This window comes from Sarcophilus harrisii, chromosome 1 (genome assembly GCF_902635505.1).
Source record: "Sarcophilus harrisii chromosome 1, mSarHar1.11, whole genome shotgun sequence".
Taxonomy (NCBI): domain Eukaryota; kingdom Metazoa; phylum Chordata; class Mammalia; order Dasyuromorphia; family Dasyuridae; genus Sarcophilus; species Sarcophilus harrisii.
This window is the reverse complement of record NC_045426.1, coordinates 290,624,362-290,641,806: the sequence shown is the minus strand read 5'-3', so window position 1 is coordinate 290,641,806 and position 17,445 is coordinate 290,624,362.

Here is a 17,445-nt window from a genome sequence, read left to right as displayed (position 1 = left end):
TAGACTTGGAAGGAGAAAATAAACATTTGGATTTTATCAGCTGGCTGCATTTGAGGTGATTATTGATCTGAACTGATACTAAGGCTGCCTCCAGAAAACCTCCCCAAGAAACCTACTCCCAGAGAGAATCATCATAGATTATAAAAAAGAAGAGAACACCACATTACCCTTTTTCCTTTCTCTCCCCCTCATTTCTCCTGCTTTTGTGGCAGCTAAATACTCTGCTTCTATTTCAGTGAGAAAATTAGGGAAGAAAGTGAGAGAAAGTATAATAACAAGTAACTTGATTGTGTGAATCTAATTTAAGTTGGGCTGTATTGTTTACCTAGATGTAATACTTGAAATAATGGTGTTTTTCCAGGGGAAGAAAAACTGATTAACATTGTTTTTAATAAAGCCAAAGAATTGGTCATATTCCTGACAATTGAACCTTTCTCTCCCCCACCCCCAACACACACAGTCAGTCTATTAAAAGGCCTATTTTATCTGCAGGAAAATTTTCACATCTGCCTGCTCAGGACATCTAGGCAACTTCACCTTTGAAAGAATTACTTCATAAGAAAAGGTCACCTCATCGGCTCCTGCCATGCTAATAAGTTTTTAGCTTTTAGTTTGCTAATCAACAACCTGCCTTGTTTCTCTTTTTTTGTTGTTGTTCCTAGGAAATTTTAGAAATACTTTCAAAATGCAGTTGAGGCATCAGCATTTGGGTAGGTAAAATCAGTGACTACACACAGAATCATTGGAGTATAGCTTCACAGAAGATGCTGTGAGAATGGACCTCAAAGGTATTCTCATCTAAGCCTCGTCCATCATTTGACAGATGAGAAAACAGAATTAGTTTGATTAAATGACTTAGTCCAGCTCACATCATCAGTAAGTGAAAGAAATGGGATTTGAACTGGGATTCTTTATCTGTACACTGAGTGATATTTCTAGTGTATTTTGAAATATGATAGATGCATCTGGGAATTTATGATGTCATCATTGCCACCATTGTTATTGTCATTTTTATTCTAATTTTTGAATTTGTATAGCTCTATTTATATAACTACCAAAACATTTGATGTTGTCATGTTAGATGACTCTTTCTGACATTTATCTCAGTTATTTGTTTCTTAGGCCCTATTAGTACCAGTTACCTGCCCAGGTTTCTCTATGGAACATATTATTAAATATAGTAAGGTTCTGAATACTGAGGGCTCTATATGCTTCTTAGACTTTGGGAACACTTTGTACTTTGAATTGAAATAATCCCTGATGATTTCTCTCATTAGATACCTGATATCAGACTGAGATATTAATGAAAATTACTTTTATTCTTTCTCTGAAAAATGAACTTCTCTGAAATAATTTTTAATTTTTCTCTGCTTCATTTTGTTGAAGAAATGCATATTTTCAATGTACTTTGTTTTCCACATAGTCTTTGTCATATTTTGCTTTTTTATTTGGGGGAGGATGCTTGATTATTATGTTAGGTGTGAACTGGATAGCAAAGGATGTTGGTGACTTAAACAACATTTTACTGAAATAAAAGCCCCGATTTTCACACTTTTTCCAAAACCAGCTCATCCTAAGTTGTACTTATTAGCAGTATTATTAGGACCATGTCTAAGGCTAACAATTCCTACAATTACTACTAATGCCGGGATAACACAAAGCTTGTTTTGTGCCACACTGTGTTATTAAGATTGCTTTTCTGGTGATATTTATGGAAGTAAAAGGAGTGTTAGGGGTGTTGATATGTTTGAATAATGTTATGGTGAAAAAACAAATTGGATTTGGGGAGTAAAGCTTCTTAATATTTGTGTGACCTCAGGAAAATAATTTTAACTTTTTGGGGGCTTCAGTTTTATAATTTGTGAATTAAGGAAGATAAGTTATAGGATCACAAAGGTTCTTTACAGCATTAATTCCTATGATTGTATTATTTTGGTGCCTCTTGGTAGTTAGCAGAGTAAGAATAAGGTTTTTATTATCTAGGTATCCCAAGAAGTTTTCTCTTTGTGACCGGAACCAGTCCCTAATTTGTGGTGGGCCACAGCCAAACAGAGCAGACTTGAGACAGGAGAGTCAGGAATTAAATAAAAGTTTACTGTCAAAGTGAGAGAAATGACTTGCAAGCAAGGAACATGTGCTGGAGCTCTGTTTCTAGAGGGAGGGGATCCATTTTAGCATGGTGAGATCTCAATACTTAAACCAATGTTTATGCAATGAGCTGTAGCCTTGACAATGAGGGGTAACAGCAACAATATGTCATTTATAGCAATTTATAGCAATTCTGGTCATGAAGCCTAGAAATAATCCTGGAATTCTGCTGTGTCTGAAATCATTCAGAGGGTGAGTACAAAGGGTTGTTATCATGCCAAACTTAGGATACAGCTTGCTATAACTGGGAAATACAAGATGTCTTCTAATATTTTGACAGTACCAACTTGCAAAAAAGCAGACTGAGTAAGAATATGAAATGTAAACTTTCCTCACAAGAAATGTGATTGAGGTAGTTCTTGAGTCAGATTTCATATGACAAGAGCTTACTATTTTGCTTAGAGTCTATAATGAGAAAGCTCTTTAGAGACTATTTCATCCACATTTCTGATCCCATGCTTGTTCAGAAAATGCTTCATAATCATTAGGATATATTTCCAAACCCATATGTAACATTGCATTTTTTAGTTAATTTTTAAAAAGTTTTCTTTTTAATTATGAATTTAATAATTATAACTGTAAAGATGTACATGTATGTATGTATATACACATACACAAATGCACACAAGCATTGTTATCAATTATCATTATCATTAAAGTTGTCCATTTTGCCTTTCATAATGATCTCTAAGTTCTTTGGTCATGAATTCCTTCCTTCTCCAAAGATCTGATAGGTATATTATCCCTTCTTCTCTTAATTTGTTTATGGTATCATCCTTTATGCCTAAATCATATGTCCATTTTGACCTTATTTGGTATGGGGTGTGACATGTAGGTCTATGTTGAGTTTCTGACATATTATTTTCCAGTTTTCCCAGCAATTTTTGTCAAATACTGAATTCTTATTCCAGAAGCTGGAGTTTGGAGAATTATCAAATATTAGATTGCTATAGGCTTCATTTATTGTGTCATATGTATCTAATCTATTCCACTGATCCACCACTCTATTTCTCAGGCAGTATCAAATGATTTTGATGACTGCTGCTTTATAATATAGTTTTAGCTTTGATACTGCTAAGCCACCATCCTTTGTATTAATTCCCTTCTTCCGGATGAATTTTGTTATTATTTTTTTCTAGTTCTAGAAAATATTGTTTTAGCAGTGATTGATATGGCACTGAACAAGTTGACCAATTTAGGCAAATTTGTTGTTTTTATTAGCTCCGTCTAACTAAGAACAATTGATATTTTTTCAATTGTTTTTGATCTAACTTTATTTGTATAAGAAGTATTTTGTAATTTTATTCATATAGTTCTTGGGTTTGTCTTGGCAAGTAGACCCCCAAGTATTTTATTTTGTCTACAATAATTTTAAATGGAATTTCCCTTTCAATTTCTTACTACTGGGCTTTGTCAGTAATATATAGAAATGCTACTGATTTGTGTGTGTTTATTTTATGTTCTGCAACTTTGCTAAAGCTGTGAATTGTTTCTGATAGATTTTTGTATGATTTTCTAGGATTCTCTAAATATATCATCATATCATCTTCAAAGAGTGATATTGTTATTTCCTCATTATCCACTGTAAATCCTTTAATTTTTTTTTCTTTCTTATTGCTAATACAAACATTTCTATTACATGTTGAATAATAGTGGTGATAATGCACATCCTTGTTTCACCCCTGATTTTATTGGGAATGCATTCAGCTTCTCTCCATTACAAATAATGCTTGCTGTAGATAGATACTGCTTATTATTTTAAGGAAAGCTCTCTTTATCCCTATTACCTTTAATTTTTTTAAAATAAGAATGAGTGCTGTATTTTGTCAAAAGCATTTTTTTTGCATCTATTAAGATTATCATATGATTTTTGTTGGTTTCATTATTGATATGGTCGATTATAATAATAGTTTTCCTGATACTGAAACAACCCTGCATCCCTGATATAAATACCACTTGGTTATAGTGTATTATCCTGCTAATAAGTTGCTGTAATCTCTTTGGTAATATTATATTGAAAATTTTTACATCAATATTCATTAAGATTGGTCTGTGATTTTCTTTCTCTGTTTTGGTTCTTCCTAGTTTAGGTATCAGTGCCATTTTTATGTCATAGAAGGAATCTGACAGTACTCCCGTTCTCCTTCTTTACCTATTTTTCCAAATAATTTGCATAGTATTGGAATTAATTGTTCTTTAAATGTTTGATAGAATTCACTTATGAATGCATCTGGCCTTGGAAATTTTTTCTTAGGGAGTTCATTGATGACTTGTTCAACTTCTTTTTTCTAAAATGGGACTATTTAAGTATTTTATTTCCTCTTCTATTAACCTGGGCAATTTATATTTTTGTAATTGTTCATCTATTTTGGTTAGATTGTCAGACTTGCTGCCATAGAGTTAGGTAAAATTGCTCCTAATTATTACTTTAATTTCTTTTTCATTGGTGGTGCGTTCACCCCTTTTATTTTTGATGCTGGTGATTTGGTTTTTTCTTTCCTTTTCCTAATAAAAGCTAAACCAAAAGTTTATCTATTTTAATTTTTTCCCTTGAAATCAACTCTAGTTTTGTTTATTAGTTCAATAGTTTTCTTCATCTCTATTTTATTAATCTCTCCTTTGAGTTTCAAAATTTCTAATTTGGTATTTAATTGGGGGTTTATAACTTTTTCTTTTCCTAGCTTTTTTAGTTGCATATCTAATTCATTGATCTCTTTCTCTATTTTATTCTTAAAGGTATTTAGAAATTTAAAATTTCCTTAAGAACTGCTTTGATTGTATCCATAGATTTTGGTATTGTGTGGGATGTAGAAGATCCTTACCCAAAATGACAACTCAGAGATCACTCTGTAGACAGCAGAAAGGTTATTTATTAAAACCTCTGGAGGATGAGCCATCCCATCACGACATAAGAAAGAGAAAGCTCATGGTAGGAGGGCTAAAGAAGTAGTAAAGATACACACCTTTTATACAAGAGATTACATCACAAGTAAGAGAGCATTGAGGAGGAGAGAAAGAGGGAGCAGCAACCAATAGGTTGTTGCTATTTGGAGAGACTGGAATGGACATGATTTTGTTTTGTTTTACAAGTACATGTAATCTTATTTTATAAAACTAAAAGCAGTCTATATGTCATAAATAATAAATGGTCCCATAACTATGTAAAATTACCTCTAAGTTTTCTTCTTGTTTTTGTTCTAACTAAATTTGTTTATATTCTAATAAGAATAATGAGTCTAATCAAGGGAAGGAAGATCCTTTGTTATAAAAGCCTTGCATACAGAATCAATATAGAAAAAAAAACTGTGAGATGCCAAAAACCCATATGAATCTCCAGTGGCTTTAGTAATGATTTAAAATTGATGATTAAAAAAAAGAGAAAATAAATTATAAAGAATTTATTTAAAATTTGTTCATCCTGATTAACAGTCATGGAAACAAAAATTAAAATAGATTTTTAATACACCTAAAACAAAAAGTAACTCAAGTCAGTATCTTTGATATTGCAAGATAAATAAGTACACTGTTTCCTTTCTCATGGAATTGCAGATTAACTCAATATTTTAGAATCAATTTTTGTAACACATGATGAGTCATATTAGTGAAAAGATCCTTTGATTCCTTAAAGCCATTATAGTTATTCAATCTTGAGAAGATTATTGAATAGAAAAACTAAGTCTGCAGAGATATTTATAGTGATGTTATTTGTAATTTTAAAAAATGCACTTTGAAATGACTGAACACATGTATATTTTGGTAATAGTATAACATTAATTAAGTGGACTATGAAGAAATATGAAAAGGTATGAAATAATACAAAATGAAAAAATAGGATTGTGAAAACTGTGTCCATACTGTGTCATATTTAAAATTATAATTGCTTGCAAAAATTAATGCAATCTCATTTTACAGGTATCATAATTGTGCCTCAGAGAGATGCAATTAATTATTTAAGATCACAAAGGTAGCAAGTGCTACCTAATTAGAGTGAACTTTTATCTATTTGATATTGGAATAAGCATATTAATATTTATACTATGGTTTGTAGATTAGATAGTTATTTCTGTTATGTACAGATTCATCTGTTTCAAAGCTATTTGATCCTAGGTCTCTGTAACCAAATTGCTATTTTTTTGGATATGCTTCTTTAAAGTAACAGTCAGGATGTGGTTCTATATCCTATGTCCTCATTGATATTATTCTATTTAATTTGGTACTTTTCTTTTCTTTTCTTCCATATACATGACTTTTTTATATCATAGAAAAATCATAAAAATCCATCTGTCTTCAAGAGATGGAAGGAATATGTGATTTATTTAGGACAAGCAGTAATTTTGATAGTTTCTTTTTGTAAAAGCAGTGGATATGCATATGTGCTTCTTTGACACAAGATTTGATGCAGACTGAACAGGTAAAAGAAGAAGCTGATTTTTGCACATGTTGTTGTTAGTTACCTGTTAACATACATGCATACACACACTCATATCCACACACATACCTTATCCCACCCCTACAAATTTCTTATCTTTGCTGCCTCTTTAACTAAATTCTGCTCCATAACTTGTTTGTTTGTTTGTTTGTTTACTTAACCTCCCCTTACCCAAAGATCCCTCCCTTTTCTTTTTCCCTCATTCTTGCTTCCCCATTTGCCCATCCTTGCCCCCTTATTTCTTTATAGATTTTGGAAGGTATATGTGTAGTGTTGCCTATTGAACCCATTCCTGATGTGAGTAGGTTTTCAGAATTATAAGTCCTCCTCCCCCCTCTAATGCCTTGGTGTATTACTCCTCTGCACCTAATATATATATAACCTGATTACTATTTTTACATCGACTCTGCCAATCTTTATTTTGAGCTACCTATTGTTGATGCGATCTTAAACATATAGTATACATTTTCCTACGTAAAAAAAAACAAACAAACCAAAAAACACAAACAATTTTTCCATGTTTAAACAATTTGTCTATGTTAAGTTCCTTAAATTTTGATCATTTAAATTGACTCTTACTTATTAAATTTTGTTAAGTTTGGGTTTGGCTGATAGAAAGATCTGAAAATCTGCAAGTTCCTTGAATAAACACATTTTTTCTTATTCAAAATTATAATTTTGCTAGATATGATATTTTTGGCCAAACTTGGTTCTTTTGATTGTTGGTAGATATGATTGATTCCAGGATCTGAGGCCTTTTATTGTAGCTCTTGATAAATCTTGTACAATTCTAATTGTAGCTCCAGTGTATGTGAATTTTTTTCCTTATTCTTGCAAAAATTTCTCTTTGATCAAGGGGTTTCAAAATTTGACAATAATATACCTGTATGTTTTTCTGTAAAAGATCTCTTTGAGGTGGTGATTGGTGAATTTTTTCTACTTCTACTTTCCACTCATATTCTATTATGCCAGGACAATTTTCTAGGTTTATTTCCTGCATTATTGTATCAAAGTTCTCTTTTTGGTCACAACTTTCTGTCAGTCCAATTATTCTCATGTTTTTCTCTTCTTGATCTGTTTTCCAGATCTCTTGTTTTTCTTATAAGATCTTTCATATTCTGTTCTATTTATTCATTGTTTTGTTTTGTTATTTCTTGCTCTCTCCTAGCTTCACTGACTTTCTCTTGCCCCATTCTAATTTTAAAAGAATTATTTTCATCTTTGAGCGTCTGTACCTCCTTTTCTAATTGGTTAACTTTTTGAAAAATAAGCTTCTTGTTTTTATGGATTGTTTTTTTTATTTTTTAAATTTTAAATTTAAATTTTAAAAATTAGTTTGAATTATTTTTTGAGTTCTTCTATAAATTCCCCCTTGGGAAGAGAACCATTTCACTCTTTGGTGTAGAATTTTTTTTTTACTTAAGTGTCTTCTTCTGAAGATGAATCCTGGTCTTTGTTCCTATAATATGTTTCAATGGTGGGATTCTTTCTTCTTTGCCAATTCATTTTTTCTAATAAGAGATATTAGTATAGCACCTCCAATTGTGAGGTAGAAGGATGGTGCCTCAAGCTTTCCTTCAGCTCTCCACTCTGATGAGGAGCCCCAAACCAAGAGCTCACCCTTCTGTACATGCCCACAGCCAGCAGTCTCCCTACCCCATTGCCGCTATACTCACTGGGTGCTAGTTCTTATTAGCTTCAAGGCTCCCCTCTCCCCTCACCCTTCCCCCCTCCCCCATTTCAGCAGCACAGCTGGGCCTGATGTGCCCAATTAGCCAACGTTCACTCAGATTCTGATGAACAAACACTCTGGGAGGTACAAGTTTCTGTGGTTTCTGCCAGGTTCCAGCCATATCTAGCTAGCCTGAGGGATCTCCACTTGATGTTTCTATAGAGCTAGCTAGGAGATGTCGCAATTTAGATAGGTTAATTCCCAGCCCAGGATCTTTCTTCAGATTTTCTCTGGTTGTATTAGGAGGAGCCCTATTCTGCCTGAAGTTTTCTTGATTTTTTACCAGTCTAAGTTCACCTTGAGTTGCAAAATTGTTCCATTTGTGGGGGAAATCTGGAGACCTTGAAATTTACCAACTTAATCTGCTGTCTTCTCAGAATCTTCCCCCCAAGATGTTTTTTTAAAAGGATGTGTGTGTGTTGGGAGCTAACCATGGCTGGGAAGAAAAAAGTTCCTGTCCTAAATAAGATAATAATAATAATAATAACAAAAATTGGAAAGGGGTAATTTTTACTAATGGAACTTTGTTTTTTCATTAAAGCTATTTAAAAAAACTATTTTCAGAAGAAGTGTAGGTCAATCTATAGGATGTGGTAATCTTTATATAGTGTAAAATATCAAAAATATTTTGTAGGAACATATCTTTCAGGTCATCTGGAAGTCTTGTTTTCATCTAAGGAATTATGGATAATGGTAAATGCATTGTTATTCTGAAAAGTAAAACTGTTTTGGAATTAGCCAAATAGAAGTAGAAAAATGCAGTAGAAAAATGGTAGGAAATAGACTGTTAGAATTATGATTAATATCTATATGGTTTCATGATGAAGATTTAAGGAATACACATCATGATCTTATTAATTCAATGTTAAATTATATAAAACAAGGAATTGCAGCAAAAGGTAGACATTTACTTATCAAAATAATTTTAAAGGCAAAGTTTTACAATTTGTTGCACAAATTAATGAATTTAAGTATTTTATTTTATTATAATTGATTTAAATACAACTACATATCTTTGTGCTTTTGTTGTAGGATATTTGTATATCCTATATCTTCTCAAAATATATATTTAAAAATTGTTTTAGACAGATCCTTAAGATGGGAGAGTTGGGTAGAGTAATAAAGTGTTATGTAATCTGCATTTGTGGAGGTAATGTGCCAAAATATCACAGTTTACTCTAAACATTACTAAGATCATATCTATGCATAAATTTGCATTTATAAAACACTTTCTTCATAACAGACATATATAGTATGAGTGTAAGCATGACTTTATGGATAAAAAATAGGCTGCAAAGAATTAAAGTGAATTGCCCATGGTTACATAGCTGATAAGAAGCAAGGATTTATACCTAGGTTTCTTTGTTCATAGGTTCAGTGGGATCATTTTAAAAATTATTATTATTCTTTGCTACATCTGATATTTATGATAATATCTGTGTTGGTCTTAATTTAGCTGAGAGTAGGTTAGATTGAAATTTGATTAAGCCAAGGCTTTATTTATAAGCCAAATGATTAATGTAATAATGATTCAAGAATCTCTATTTAAATACTTGAGAACAGACTTTTAGGTACCCTAGAGTATTTTAGAAACAGCTGCTTGCACATAAATAATTGATAATTTAATTTTAAAATATTGTCTCTACTCACTTTTATAATTCTCATAGGAAGCTCTGTCCACTGTGCCACCTTACTTCTTTGAATTATTATATGTTCTTGGAAATAATTAAACTATATTTCATTACAATTACTCTCTAATTCAGATTTGTTTAGTAATTCAGACTAGGTTTCACTATCCCTTCACATTTGTCAAATTGGTGAGGTATTACAGCTTGGTGTGAGTACAATAATCACAAGGAATTCCCATTTCCTGCGAGTCCCAGCACTACAAGTGAGATATGAATGGTTAGGCTCTTTCTACTGTACTGTTCTATCATTTGTGAAAGAAGTGTGATGATCATAAGATCCTTTCCATTCTGGTGGTATATCACAATGATGAGTTTATATAACAAGTGGACATTGAGAACTTGGATGTTAGATATTAATGATTCTAGGAAAATCTATTTTTGCATTTGCTTGATTGGAGATCAGTATTGCTACCCCTGCTAGATTCTGGGGTATTCTGATTGTGGCTTCTCAATATTTGAATTGTTTCCTTCTGGTTGCTTGCAATATTTTCTCCTTGATTTGATAATTCTGAAATTTAGCTACAATGTTCCTTGGAGTTGTCATTTTGGAGTCTCTTTCAGGAGGTGATTAATCAATTTTTTCAATGATTATTTTACCCTCTGATTTTAGGATATCAGGGCAGTTTTCCTTGATGATTTCCTGAAAGATGATGTCTAAGCTTTTTCTTTCATCATGATTTTCAGGAAGTCCAATGATTCTTTTTTTTTTTTTTTTGTCTATTTAGTTTAGTTGTCTGGGTTTCAGTGACCCAATCTGTCAAATGAGTAGGAGAAGACAGAAATATAGACATAGATTGTTAGAGCTGGAAGGACTCTTAGTGATCTAGTAAAACATCGCCTCATCTTATGGAAGAGTAACTTGAGGCTCAGCAAGAAAAAGCAGTTTGCTTAAGGTCATTCCCCCTAAGTGGTGGAAGAGTGAAAATTAGAACTCAAATTTCTTGATGTCCAGTTCTATGCCTTTTCCACTACTATTAGTAGTAGATTCTTTCTAGCCCTAACTTTCTTTTTTAAAAAAATCTTTTTAGAGCTTTTTATTTTCAAAACATAAGCATGAAAAATTTGACAACATAGCCTTGTGTTTCAGATTTTCTCCTCCTTTCCCCCACCCCGTCCCCTAGATGTCAAGCAATCCAATATATGTTAAACATGTTAATATATCTATATATTAAATCTAAAATATCTAAACATATTTATACATTTCTCTTGCTGCAGAACAAAAATCAGATTAAAAAAAAAGTAAATGAGTAAGAAAATAAAATGCAAGCAAACAACAACAAAAAGAGTGAGAATGTTATGTTGTGATCCACATTTAGTTCTCACAGTCCTCTCTCCAGGTATAAATGGCTCTTTTCATCACAAGATCATTGGAACTGGCATCAATCATCTCTTTGTTGGAAAGAATCACATTCATCAGAATTGATCATTGTATAATATTGAAGTTGTCGTGTGCAATGTTTTCCTGGTTCTGCTCATTTCACTTAGCATAAATTCAGGTGAGTCTCTCTAAACCTCTCTAAAATCACCTCCTGATATTTCTTATAGAATAATAATATTTCATAACATTCATATAGCATAACTTATTCAGCCATTCTCTAACTGATGGGCATCCACTCAGTTTCTAGTTTCTTGCCATTATGAAAAGGGTTACCATAAACATTTTTGCACACGTGGGTCCCTTTCCTTTCTTTAAGATCTCTCTGGGATATAGGCCTAATAGAAACACTGCTGGATCAAAGGGTATACACAGTTTGATAACTTTTTGATCATAGCTCCAAATTGCTCTCCAGAATGGCTGGATCAGTTCACAGTTCCACCAATAATGTATTAGTGTGGTGTTCTTCTTCTTTAAAATAATAAAGGTTCTCTCTGGGAGCAGATTTCTTGGGGAGATTTTCTGGAGGCAGCCTTGGTTTCAGTTAAAAGTAATAATCACCCCAAAATGCAGCCAGCTGATTAAAATCCCAACGTTTATTTTCTCCTTCCAAAATACCCCAGTTAGTTTTCTTGGTGGCCTATCTTTCTGCTTGGTTCCAAGAGCTCTTGAAGTTGTCCTTTGCTTCTGACTCTGCTTTCTTCAGCCTCCAGCCAGCACCAAGGTGAATAATGGAATGAATCTCTCTTGCCTCCGAGAGAGGGCTTCTGGCTGAACTTACTTGACGCTCCCCTCTCAATCTTTTTAGCTGAACTCACCATTGAGTCTCTGTCCACTTCTTATATATGATCTCCCAAAAGTTGACTCCTCCCCTCTGAGGGAGGGATTAAGGGAGGTGTGAATTCACAAAGTTACAAAGTTAACTTTGTGAATCTCCCATACTTGTGAACTCCCAATGAGTACTTAAATACTTCTTGCTTATATGTGCTCTCTAAAGGTATGAACACAAACATTATTGTCTATCAGTTCTACTTAGTACCTTGTTTCTTCTGGCCCATAACATCTCCTTGTAAGATCAGATCAATCATACTGAACCATTAAATTAGATAATTATTATCTCTATTAACTCTAATGACTTAACAGTTTGTAAGGATTCCAATATCTCCTGCTTTCTTTTGTTTTAGAATATAAGGTGGTCATGACCTCCCTGACTTCTCAAGGCAGTGAGAACCCCAAAAAGATGGTGATCATGCCTTCCCTGACTGCTCAAAAAAGGAGTGAAAATACCATGAAAAGAAGGTGGTCACATCCTCCCTGACATCTCAGGAAGGGAGATGAAAACACCAAAGGAATTGGGAAATCAAATCAAATTAGCAGTTTTTTTTTTTTATTAACAGGTTTTCTAAAGGGGTTCACTTGAAACAGGTACACATAAATCCATCAATATGGGAGGCATTACACATAATTACATAAAATACATAAGCACATAGCAATATAACACAGTAGTAGTAATGTATCAAATAACATGAATCAACATAAGTCCTAGAAATAGTCCAAAAGGAATCTATTGTCCATTACTTTATGTGCCAGGAATCCAATGATTCCTACTGGTTTTGAAGTTCTGTATCAGTGTTATCATGTCTTAGGGAATCCAATGATTCCTGCTGCTTTTGAAGATCTGCAACAATCTTATCCAAATTTTTCATCTCAGTGAATCCAATGATTCCTGTGGGTTTTGAAGTTCTGCAACAGTCTTATCAACAATTTTTCATCTAAGGGAATCCAATGATTCCTGAGAGTTTTGAAGTTCTGTAACAGTCTAATTATCAGTCATGCTCTTTCAGTGTCAGACGTTTCTTTGGTCTTCTCCTTTGTTTTTAGGTTTTTCTATTTTTTTGTCTCTCTCCAGGTGCTCGTTGGCATCCATCTGATTCCTTCTCCATCTGTAGAGATACAAGCAAACCCTTTCTCCCAAGCAGTTAACCTATCTAGTCCCTTCTATTTACCACTTTCTAGATCTCTCCACATCACCTCATGATTATCTAAAGATAGTAGAGCTGCTTGCACTGGACACTGCCCTTCTGGTGTGTTATAAAGCCTATATTCTCCCCAATTGTAATTCCTTTCTCCCATCTTACTGCTTTTTGCCTAATTGATCATATCCTGAACTTCTAAAGACGTTCTGGGTGTAAAGTTGGCTGCCATCATGCCCCACCTGTTTTTTGTTTGAGGTTTTGGACCTGGGCACTGCTTCTCATTTCCTGGGGTCAATCTACATTCTGAGACCCAGTGGAAACCTCAGTTGCATTTTGGACATAGGGTTTTGGGTCTTATTCTCTCACCTTGTCCTCTCACTCTATCTCTATATGTACATTGGGCTTTCAGATGCCCAATTTTTCCACATTGAAAGCATTGGCAAGTCTCTCTAGAAGTTCCTTGCCAAGAGGGACCCTGTCTTCCCATGTCTGAGCACTTATGCCCACTGTGGCACAGTGTCTTATGATCTCCTCTAAAGGAACATCTTTGTGTAGTCCCCATATAATTATTCTGTAAACCTCATTAGCATTTTCCTTAGCCAGTTGTCTTATCATAATTCTTGTAGCTGCATTTTCTCCAATGGTTCTTGTGACAGCTGTTTGCAGACAACCTACAAAATCAGCAAAAGGTTTTTTGGAACCTTGCTCTATTTTTGTGAAGGCTTCCCCTCAATCTTTTTGTCCTGGGAGGGAGCCCCATGATTTGATTGCAGCAGCAGCAAATTGCTCATACACTGCTATGGGGTAATTAATCTGTGCTGAATTATCTGCATACTGACTTTCACCTGCTAGTTGGTCAAAGGTGATTTGTATATTAACTCCAGTTTGCCTATTTTGTTGGGCTTGTATTTTACAGAGTTCACTATACTCTGAAAGCCACAACAAGTTTTGTCCAGGTTCCAACATGTCCTTGCTATAGATTTCCAATCACTAGGAGTTAAGATTTCATAAGCCAAATCCTCTAGTAACATCTTAACATAACGATGTAGCCCCATAAAGAGTGCAATCCTTTTTCAAATCCTTAATTTTTCCAGATCAAAAAGAATGTATCTTCTCCTGTGTTGACCTGAAGAGTCAAGCTCTTTAATCACAGGGTATGCATTTATTAAATCAGATATATCCCGTCCTTCTTTTTTAACCTTAACCAGTGCCTTTTGTAAACTTGTCATAGGCTGCTTCATAGGTGTTGCTGATTGTGTTACTGCCTCTCCCCCTCTTCCTTCTCCCTCTACCCATGAAGGGTTAATTGAGGGGGGAGGGTCATGAGATGGCGAATGCTCTAATGGCTTCTGCTGTGAAGCACCACACTCAGAATTGTACTTAACTCCATTCTTATATGATTCTTCATCCTTTTCACCTAGTTTGTCTGGATCTTCCCTCTCCTGATCTTTCTTCTTTTTCCTTCTTCTATAACTTATATAATTTCCCAAATCCAATTGTATTAAATTATATGTATAAAGTGTTTCTTTGGAAATTGAGGCAGGTCCATTATCATTGTAGTATTCACATAGTTGCTCTCCTACTAATTGCCACTCATCTGGATCTAATTCTTTTTCCTTAGAGAAACAAGGAGATGTGTATTGTAATTTTTCTAAAAGTTCAATGATCTGCTCCCAAGTTACAATCAAACCTTGCCTTTTAAAGAGTTTAACCAAGCTTTCAACAAATGTTCCTTGCAGTGGAGAAATCTCCTTTCTAAACGTTTATCCCATTTTAACTGTAATACTACTTTAGCTCTTTATGAAGTCTCCTTGTTGTACTTACCCTAATTTCTGAATCAGGGAGACTTTTCCACTGAAATCAGGATTGGAGATTTTTTCACTGAAATCAGGATCAGAGACTTTTCCACTGAACTCAGGATCCTGTCAGCCCCGCATTTGCATGCCAAAATGTAATGTTCTCTTGTTTTGGTTTTCTTGGGGCCTGATTACCTTTATTAGAGGCCTATCTCTCTCCTTGGTTCTTAGAGCTTCAGCTCCTGCCAGCAGTCCTTTGTCTTCTCTGCCTCTGCCAGCTTCTCTTCTGTGGCTCTCAGTCCCTTCTTATATGCTCCACACTGAGTATAAACCAATCATTATATCACTAGAAAACCATTATTTGTTGTAGGATTAAATCAATGCTAAACTAGATTTAACCATTGTCTTCTCAATTCCACTTATTACCTTGTTTCAAGTTCTGGCCTATAACAGGAAGCTGTCCTTTTCCCCTTTTATTTTAGCAATAAAGTAAAATGATGATGAAGGTGATTTCAATTATGCCCCTGATTAGGATGCAAAAAATGAATGAATTGATAACATCAACTAGATTCTCTCCCCCACCTATTTATTGTGACATAAATTTGCATGGATAAAAAGTAGAAATGGGGAATAAAATAAAGGAATCCTCAATAAACAGAATTATATACAGCACTAGAGACCTTATGGATAAGCAACTATCAGCAATTTTCAAGTTGGCATTCAAAAGAGAAAAAAGAAAACTCATAATAGGAAAAAAGGGAGCAGGTTGTTATTGCTTTTTAGTTATCTATAACTATATTTTACATTTAAAGAAGCCTCTTGGAGCTAATTAATTGCTTTAAATGAACTAATTACCTTAAAAAGATCTTCCTGTCATCTCTTTCTCAGTCTGGATACCAGATGCAATGTCACAGTTTTGAAATGTGAAGTTCTGCAGAAAATCCATTTTAAAAAAAAGTAATTGACAAGTTAAAAAAGAATTATAAAAGGTTGTTGTTTTGAAACACTGAACATCTCATCATCTGTATTTCAGAAAAGTAGGGAACTAATGACAATATTTTTAAAGTGGGAAGCAGCCAAAAATGAGGAGCACAACTGTATTTTGAAGTGAAACAGTTCTATTCATTCTAAATGTAGATCATTTAGTAGTAATGTAAAAAAAAAAAAAAAAAAAAGAAAGAAAACAGTGCCTGTTTTCATATATTTTATTAAAGTAGTAATATGTAAAAACAAGAATTGGATAACAACTAGAGCAAAAATGATAGAAGAAAACAGGTGAAATAATTATGGGTTTGAGACAATTTGATAGCTATCAATAATTTATGTAGGATTTTGATGTTTGAAGAGCAATTTGCATATGCTATTGAATTTATTCTGCCATCAAATCAATAGGTAATTTGATGAAACACAAAGCTATCATTATTTATACTTCCTCTGTAATTTGTATTGTTTTGGGAAATATATTACCAGGAATTTACTATAGAGTTTCAATCTAGCATGTTAAAGGATTCAAGTAGTTTGTGAATACTAGAACAGCCCTTGGAATGTCCTTCTTATCCTTCACTGTTTCTGTACAGGCTCATCAAAAGTTGTGGATTTGTAACTAATAGGGATGTTAAAAGCAATCTAATAAATTATTTTCATTTTACAGATTAAGACACTAAGTTTAGAAATATGTAGCAAATTCCCCAAAGGTAGAAAGAATCAAAGGCAAGATTTGAATTGTTGATGTGACTCCAGGACAAGTGCTTTAACTACTGGACTCTCCCATATTTGCCCATTTTCTTTACAATCTTTTTAAAGTCAGTAACATTTTTTGTCAATTCTCACATGTCAGTTTTTACCTACCTTCTAAGTAGGTAAGCTGCATTCATTGTTTTCAGTATTTCCCCAGGATATTTACACTTGTAGACTAATGCAGTAGGTTGCTTATTCAAACTACATATGTGCTACATGGATTGTTTACCCATTTATGGTTCTTCTGGGTTGACTACAAGGACCATCTTTTTTATCTGACTTTGGATCTTATTGAGAAAGTCATGTTATTGTTGGTGGAGTTGTGAACGAATCCAACCATTCTGGAGAGTAGTTTGGAACTATGCTCAAAAAGTTATCAAACTGTGCATACCCTTTGATCCAGCAGTGTTACTACTGGGCTTATATCCCAAAGGGATTATAAAGAAGGGAAAGGGACCTGTATGTGCACGAATGTTTGTGGCAGCACTTTTTGTAGTGGCTAGAAACTGGAAACTGAATGGATGCCCATCAATTGGAGAATGGCTGAATAAATTGTGGTATATG